The sequence below is a fragment of the Trichechus manatus genome, unplaced genomic scaffold (assembly GCF_000243295.1).
Source record: "Trichechus manatus latirostris isolate Lorelei unplaced genomic scaffold, TriManLat1.0 scaffold00200, whole genome shotgun sequence".
In the NCBI taxonomy this organism is placed as follows: domain Eukaryota; kingdom Metazoa; phylum Chordata; class Mammalia; order Sirenia; family Trichechidae; genus Trichechus; species Trichechus manatus.
This window is the reverse complement of record NW_004444136.1, coordinates 1,659,544-1,668,116: the sequence shown is the minus strand read 5'-3', so window position 1 is coordinate 1,668,116 and position 8,573 is coordinate 1,659,544.

Sequence of the window (8,573 nt, the reverse complement as noted above, 5' to 3'; positions counted from 1 at the left end):
CCTCTTGTGCCTGGAGACTTCTCCCTCTGCCTAAGCCTGGGACACTCAAGAGCTGCTCCACGGACCTGGGCTCCCCTCCCCAAATGGCCTGACTCTCTTCCCAGGAGACAGAGAGAGCACAGGACAGTTGCTGAGGGTACCCCCACTCCCAACACACCCAAGTGTCTCTTACTCCTGGACCCCCTAGGAGCCCCTGGAGCTTCCACAAGTATCAGTCACCCCGGGAAGTAGGGGTGATTTTACCCATTTTACAAGGACAAGACAGAAGCTCAGGGAAATTGACTTGTTTAAAGTCTGTCTCCACCACCCCTCTGCCAGTTTGTCATACTGTGGTGGCTTGCATGTTGCTGTGATGCTTGAAGCTATGCCACTGGTATTTCAAACACCAGCAGGGTCACTAAGACAGACTGGAAAGAAAAGCCTGGAGATCTACTTCAGAAAATCAGCCAATGAAAATCCTATGGATCACAACAGAATACTGTCCAATATAATGCTGGAAGATTAGCCCCCTAGGCTGGAAGGCACTCAAAATACACAGTGGCCACAACAATTGACTTGAACATATCAACAATCATGAAGATGGCACAGAACTGGGCAACATTTCCATCTGTCGTATGAGTCAGAGTCACAGTTGACTCAACGGCAAGTAACAATGACAACAGCAAAGTCTGGTTCCAAAGCTCTCAGCCAGAGAGCCGTGTGCAAGTTAATCAAGGCAGGGCAGGTATCAAGATCCTTGTCCTGCAGGCATTGAAATCCCAGGTGGGATAAGGTACAGGGGCTCAAAGGGCCTCCTGTGGCCGTAGGTCTTGCGAGTGAGCTCCAAGGAGGCCCAAGAGGATGAACCAGGAGTGTGGGGGCTGCGGGGAGGCTGAGGGCTCCCCAAAAGAGGGCAGTATGGTGCTGAGCAGAGGTTCTCGGCCCACAGCAGACATTTCAGAAGCTCCTGGAGGAGCTTTTTAAGTGCAAGTTGCAGCCCCCCCCACCCCGCTGCCCCTGAGATGGTCGATCTCTAAGGGGCCTAGAGCCCTAGGTCTGAGCCCTCCACCACCAGGTATTGAACCTCCCTGAACTCCACGTTCCTCCTCGGTGAAGAGCAAGAGTAAGTCCTGCCTCACTGGGTTGTTGTGAGTAGTAAATTAGATGCTAATAATGATACATATGAGTCACTGATATTAGATTATATAAAGTGCTTATCTTATATTAGGTGCTCAGTCAGTGAGGATTTCTTTCCTTCCTTCCTCCCTTCCTTTCTTCCTTTTTTCCCCCTCTCTTCCTTCCTATTTAACAAATCAATGACTCTGTGCTAGGGACTGGGAACACAGCACTAAGAAGAAAGGCAAGGCCCACCTGCTGGAGCCACCATGGCAGGGGTGGGGAGAAGGAGAGGAGGTCCCGCCCTCCCCTACTTGAATCTGGTCAGACCCTGCCTGTTGCTGCATTTGGGCCTCAGATCTCCATTTCTTCATCCAGATGAAAATCTAGCATCACCATAAACAGGGCAGCTACAAATTGGACTTAATCAGGGACACCTGGAGTTACTGATCTAGGACTTTTTAAAAAACTTTACAGCTCATAACTCATTAGTGGGGTTATGAAGTCACTTAGTAAATTGTAAACAGAATTTTTAAATGAAAGAATGGAATGGAATAGAATAGAATAGAAATACAAGAATGGTACGTATAAGAAGGCTAAGTTTGTTTCATGAAAATTTCCCTTTATAGAAATGTTTCTGTGCTCGTTCTGGGCTGGATGTAACTGTATTTCTTACTATGGGTTGAGGGAAGAGCAAGTTGGAAAACTGCCCAGGGAGACAGGCAAAAGAAAGACAAGCACATAATTCACTAACTGCCCAGCAGCCCGGCACAGATGTCCCCTGGATGGGGGTACCCAGGACCTGGTGAGTGGGGGAGGCTCTGAGCATGTGAAGATTCTCTCGGGCAGTGCCTGCTTCAGGGACCAATTTCATGATGCTTCCCTCCCCCAGCACTCTCCATGTGGGAGCAGCCCTGGAGGAGTACAGAGCTGGGGTGATTTTGCCCTCCAGGGACATTTGGCAATGCCTGGTGACATTTTTTGTTGTCACAACTGGAGAGTGGCGTCTAGAAGGTAGAGGCCAGGGATGCCACTAAACATCCGACAATGTATAGGACAACCCCCACAACAAAGAATTATATGGCCCCAAATGTCAGTAGTGCTGAGACTGAGAGACCTCATTACATAACAGCCCCACAAGGAAAATATCAGGAGATTTGTTTTTGCAGAGGAGAAATCTGAGGCACTCAGCAAGTGTGGAGCAGCACCAGGCTCTGCACCCCAAACCCAGGCAGGACCCGCCACTTTAGCAACTCTGCATGTCTGACGGGGCTGACCTGGCCTAGCATGGCAGTGGGCTGGCACCTGGGGTTTGGACTAGGTCTGGCAAAGAGGTCAAAGGGTCAAAGGCTGAGAGGCAAGCCTGTTTCTGCCAGTCTGTCCCCTTTTTTCCTGGCTTTTCACTCTTGGCCAGTGGGGCATGGTCAGCCTTTACCCTGGCCTTGGGAAAGGCATGACAGGAGGGAAATCAGAGTTCTTTGGGTCACCTCCTGGCTACCCCCACCACCCCTCAGTTTGTCATAATACTGTGATGGCTTGAATGTTGCTATGATGCTGAAATTTATACCACTGGCATTTCAAATATCAGCAGGGTCACTGTCTTAGGCTAGGTTCTCTAGAAAAGCAAAAGCAGTGAAGCATGTATTTATATACATAGAGAGAGAGAGATTTCTCTCAAGGAAACGGCTCATGTAGTTGTAGAGGCTAGCAAATCCCAGGTCTTTGGGTCAGGCATCAGGCTGGAGGCTTATCCTGACTCATATAGATGCAGGGGCTGACAAATCCAAGACGGGCAGGTCAGACAGCGGGCCACTGGCCCACAGGCTTCAGAGGTTGGCAAATCCCAAGATCAGCAAGTAAGCTGACAAGCTGGATGAAGGATCCAAAGTGAGAGCCTTGCAGGAACATCGATTTATATATTGAAGGCAGGCCACTCCCCCAAGGAAACACCCTTTCAACTGATTAGCTGCTCAAAGCAGATCTCATCAGGGAGTGGATTACATCATTACATAACTGTCAGACTACATCATAACTGCCAAACCACCGAGAATCATGGCCCAGCCAAGTTAATACACAGCCTTAACCATCACAGTCAACTTGTCAACTGGGCACCTGTACACATCTCCTTAAACAGTACATCATCCTTAAATAAAGATAATTATAAAGTTATACTTGAGCCTAACATGATACAACTAACACTCATAGAACCAAAACCACGCTAGCCCCAATTACATCTTAGATTTTATAAGTAAAGAAAACAAAAATATTTGATGTACACATACAAGGAAGAAACACTCATTACAATTACAGTCCTCGTTTCCACAACTGGTCATGCAGTCGTAACTAGTATTTAGAACTACCTTCTACTACCACCCATTCCGTATTCCCTTTGCCCTCAGCAAGCACCTTATCTGGCTGTGGTTCTTTGCCTGGTGGGGTGACCCAAACCTTCATTTCTGAAGAGTCTGGGCCATTAGTAGGCATGTTGGAATTGGGTTGCTGTAGTTTTCCATTGAACACTATTTCACATTGAACACTAGTGATCATACGAGTTGTGGAATGACATCAAGGGCATCATAAATGAAGAAAGTGAGAGGTCCTTGAAAAAACAGGAAAGAAAGAAAAAAACAAAATGGATGTCAGAAGAGACTCTGAAGTTGCTCTTGAACGTAGAATAGCTACAGTGAAAGGAAGAAATGATGAAGTAAGAAAATTGAACAGAAGATTTCAAAGGGTGGCTTGAGAAGACGAAGTAAAGTATTATAATGAAATGTGCAAAGACCTGGAGATAAAAAACCAAAAGGGAAGAACATGCTTGGCATTTCTCAAGCTAAAAGAACTGAAGAAAAAATTCAAACCTTGAGTTGCAATATTGAAGGATTCTACAGGGAAAATATTAAAAGACCCAGGAAACATCCAGAGAAGATGGAAGGAATACACAGAGTCACTGTACCAAAAAGATCTGGTTGATGTTCAACCATTTCAGGAGGTAGCATATGATCAAGAACTGATGGTACAGAAGGAAGAAGTCCAAGCTACACGGAAGGCATTGGTGAAAAACAAGGCTCCAGGAATTGATGGAATACCAAGTGAGATGTTTCAACAAATGGACACAGTGTTGGAAGTGTTCACTCATCTATGACAAGAAATTTGAAAGACAGCTAACTGGCCAACAGACTGGAAAACATCCGTATTTTGCCCATTCTAAAGAAAGGTAATGCAATAGAATGTGGAATTATCAAACAATATCATTAATACCACCTACAAGTAAAATTATGCTGAAGATCATTCAAAAGCAGTTGCAGCAGTATATCAACAGGGAATTGCCAGAACTTCAAGCTAGATTCAGAAGAGAACGTGGAAAGAGGGATACCATTTCTGATATCAGATAGATCTCAGCTGAAAGCAGAGAATACCAGAAAGATGTTTACCTATGTTTCACTGAATATGCAAAGACATTCAACTGTGTGGGTGATGATTATGGATAACATTGCAAAGTATGGGAATTCCAGAACACTTAATTGTGCTCATGAGGAACCTGTACTTAGACCAAGAGGCAGTCGTTGAAACAGAACAGTGGAATACTGAGTGGTTTAAAATCCTGAAAGGTTTGCGTCAGGGTTGTATCCTTTCGCCATACTTATTCAGTCTGTATGCTGAGGAAATAATACAAGAAGCTGGACTGTATGAAGAAGACCGGGGCATAAGGATGGGAGGATAATTCATTAACAACCTGTGATATGAGATGACACTTGCTGGAAGTGAAGAGGACTTGAAGCACTTACTGACGAAGATCAAAGACCACAGCTTTCAGTATGGATTACACCTCAACATAAAGAAAACAAAAATCCTCACAACTGGACCAAGAAGCAATATCATGATAGATGGAGAAAATATTGAAGTTGTCAAGGATTTCATTTTACTGGAATCCACAACCAACATCTCTGGAAGCAGCAGTCAAGAAATCAAACCTCGCGTTGCATTGGGCAAATCATCTGCAAAAGACCTCTTTAAAATGAAAAAGCAAAGATGTTACTTTCAGGACTAAGGTGTGCCTGACCCAAGCCATGGTGTTTCCAATCACCTCATATGCCTGAAAAAGCTGGACAATGAATAAGGAAGACCAAAGAAGAAATGATGCCTTTGAATTATGGTGTTGGTGAAGAATATTGAATATACCATGGACCGCCAGAAGAACGAACAAATTTGTCTTGGAAGAAGTACAGTCAGAATGCTCCTTAGAAGCAAGGATGACAACACTTCTCACATACTTTGGACATGTTACCAGGAGGGACCAGTCCCCGGAGAAGGACATCATGCTTGGTAAAGTAGGCAGTCACTGAAGAAGAGGAAGATCCTCAACGAGGTGGACTGACACAGTGGCTGCAACAGTGGTCTCAAGCATAATAATGATTGTGAAGATGGCGCAGGACTGGGCAGTGTTTCATTCTGTTGTACATAGGGTCACTATGAGTCAGAACCGCCTCAGTGGCACCTAACAACAACAGGACAGTGAAGGTGTCTTGCCAGCCTTGCCAGCTGAAAGCAAACTGCTTCTGGTGATCCTTCAAAACAGGTATGGAGAAAAAGGCATTAACCAGATCAATAATTGCATACCAGGTACAAGAAGGTATAATAATTTGTTCAAACAATGAAACCACATCTGGAACAGTAGCTGCAATTGGAGTCACTACTTGGTTAAGTTTTCGATAATCTGCTGTCATTCTCCAAGATCCATCTGTTTTTTGCACAGGCCAAAGAGAGTCAAATGGGGCTGTGGTGGGAATCACCAGGCCTGCATCCTTCAATTACTTGATGGTGGCAGTAACCTCTCCAGAAATGCAGTATTGCTTTTGGTTTACTATTTTCCTAGGAAGGGACAGTTCTAATGGCTTCCACTTGGCTTTTCCTACCATAATAGCCCTTACTCCACATGTCAGTGATCCAGTGTGGAGGTTCTGCGGTTGCTGAGTACGTCTGTTCCAGTTGTGCATTCTGGAAGTGCGGAAATCACTATAGAATGGGTTCAGGGACACACTGGACCCACTTTAAGATGAACGTGAGCTAAGACTCCATTAATAACCTGACTTCCATATGCCCCACTCTGACTGGTGAACTACAGGACGTTTTGAGTCTTCTGGAATTAGTGTCAGTTCAGAGCCAGTATCCAGTAATCCCCCAAAAGTCTGATTATTTCCTTTTCCCCCAGTGAACAGTCATTCTCATAAAAAGCCATAGATCCTTTTGGGGAAGGCTGGGGAAAGATTAACAGTATAAATTTTTAGCAGCACAGTGGAGTTCTTCCTCAGAAAGATCCCCACCCCCTTCATTCAAGGGGTTGCTCAAGTCTGGAAATTGATTGAGGTGCCGTGACTCTCTGTTCTGGCGATTCAAGTTGGACTGCAGTTCATTTGACCAATAATTCTTCTGCTTGTACACATCAAGTAAATATTTAGTGTATTTCCCATCTATTTCACTCCTACGGACACCATGACTAAGTAGCCAATACCATAAGTCCACAGGAGACAGACTATTCTAATTACTGCTTTGACTCCGCCGTTCGTTATAGTAACCACGCGCACCTTGTCTTTGTCAATTGAATGCCACCACTTGGCCCCTACCGCCACAGGGTCCAATTAGCCCCATTGTAGTTGTTGTTGTTAGGTGCTGTCAAGCCAGTTCAGACTCATAGCGACCCTATAGGACAGAGTAGAACTGCCCCATAGGGTTTCTAAGGAGCAGCCAAGCTCTTAACCACTATGCCATCAGGGTTCCTCCCATTGTAGTTAGATGTTTTAATTCAGTTAGGGCAGTTTCCAGTGTCAACTCTGACCTACATAAATAACAATCACAGCAGTCTTCAAAGATACTGGGGTTTCCTTCACGAATTTGATCCTCACCGTGTGGAAAAAGATGTGTCCTCTGGGCACTCCATGTGTAGGTCTGTGGGTCTAACCTGATAAATGCACTCTACCATGCCAATTTCTGTAAGCCTTTGAATATCTTCTTCTACAGTATACACAGGCAGGTCTAGTACTTCAACTTGATTTAGTGTAGGCCACCTTATAATCCATGCTTTAGTGAACCAACCAAATAAACTACCAGATCTTTTTCTAACCTCTTGAGCTGAAACACTGAATGAAGAATCTGTGCTTAGTGGACCCATATCAATAAACTCAGACTGATCCATCTTTAATGTTCCTTGCACCATTATGCCACACCTTTAATAGCCATTCCCAAACATATTCCCCAGGTTTCTGTTTGTACATATTAGAAAAGTCAAGCAGTTCTTTTAGAGTGTAGGGTACCTCTTCCTGGGTCACACTTTGTACTTCACCTTTTGGGGATCTCTGGGACTTAAGTCTAGTTATAGTTCTAGAAGTAAAAGTGGGTGGTGGGACTGTGTTCTGAGAACATTCAGCATTGTCTTATAAGATGTCTGCCTCAGGTGATGTCCCAGGCAATGACTCAGATGCCTTCCCATCAGTTAACTCAGACAAAAGCTCTTCAGACACAGCTGGGTTAATCTCATTAGATGGGGGTGGAGGGGCTAACGGTTTTGCTGGGGAGCGTGGCTTAGCAGACAAAGATGAAGTAATCTGTTCAGATGGGAGTGAGGGGGCTGGTTTTACTGGCAGGAGTGATTCAATTAAAGCTAGGGGCTCAGTGTCTCCAGCTTCCTGATTGTGTGCCTATGTGTCCCCATCCCAAGTTTCAGGATCCCATTTCTTCCCAATCAATGCTCTCATTTTAACTTCAGACACCATTCGAGGTTGGGAATTCAATTGGCATTGAACTTCAGCCACTCTTATGATTAAGACTCTGGGTTAGGTTTTTGGCGATATCAGCTTTGTTACTACAAGAAATAAGGCTTTCATTCAGGGCACAAGTGGCAACTTTCAGGTCATTTATGCAGCGTTTTGAGTTGTGACTCTGAATCCCTGAGCTCATCTCTTTCTTTCACCACTTTGTCTGTGAAAGTAGGACCAACCAACCAGCTTCCTTATACTTCTCATTCTGACAAAATTGTAGACAAGTGTCAAACATGTGATCACCAAGAGCCTCACCTCTCAGCAATACTTGATCTATTGGTGGTGATATTTTGTATATCTGTATTGTCACCTCATGCCATGGATTAGCAGTTCCCTTTTTACTACTGGAAGCAGAGTCATCAACATCTTAAAGACTAACCAGACTTGAGAACCAATTTAGAAAACTCCTTAGAATTTCATTTCTCTAGACCCACTCTTGGTACCAAATGTCTTAGACTGGGTTCTCTAGAGAAGCAAAACCAGTTAAGGGCATATATACATAAATATGTGTGTGTATATATATATATATATATATATATATACACACACATATATATATACAGAGAGAGGGAGATGTGTATCAAGGACATAGCTAGCTTGTGTGTAGAGGGAGGCTGGAAAGAACTCATTCCATGGGGTGTCAGGCTGGAGGCTTCTCTCTCCTGA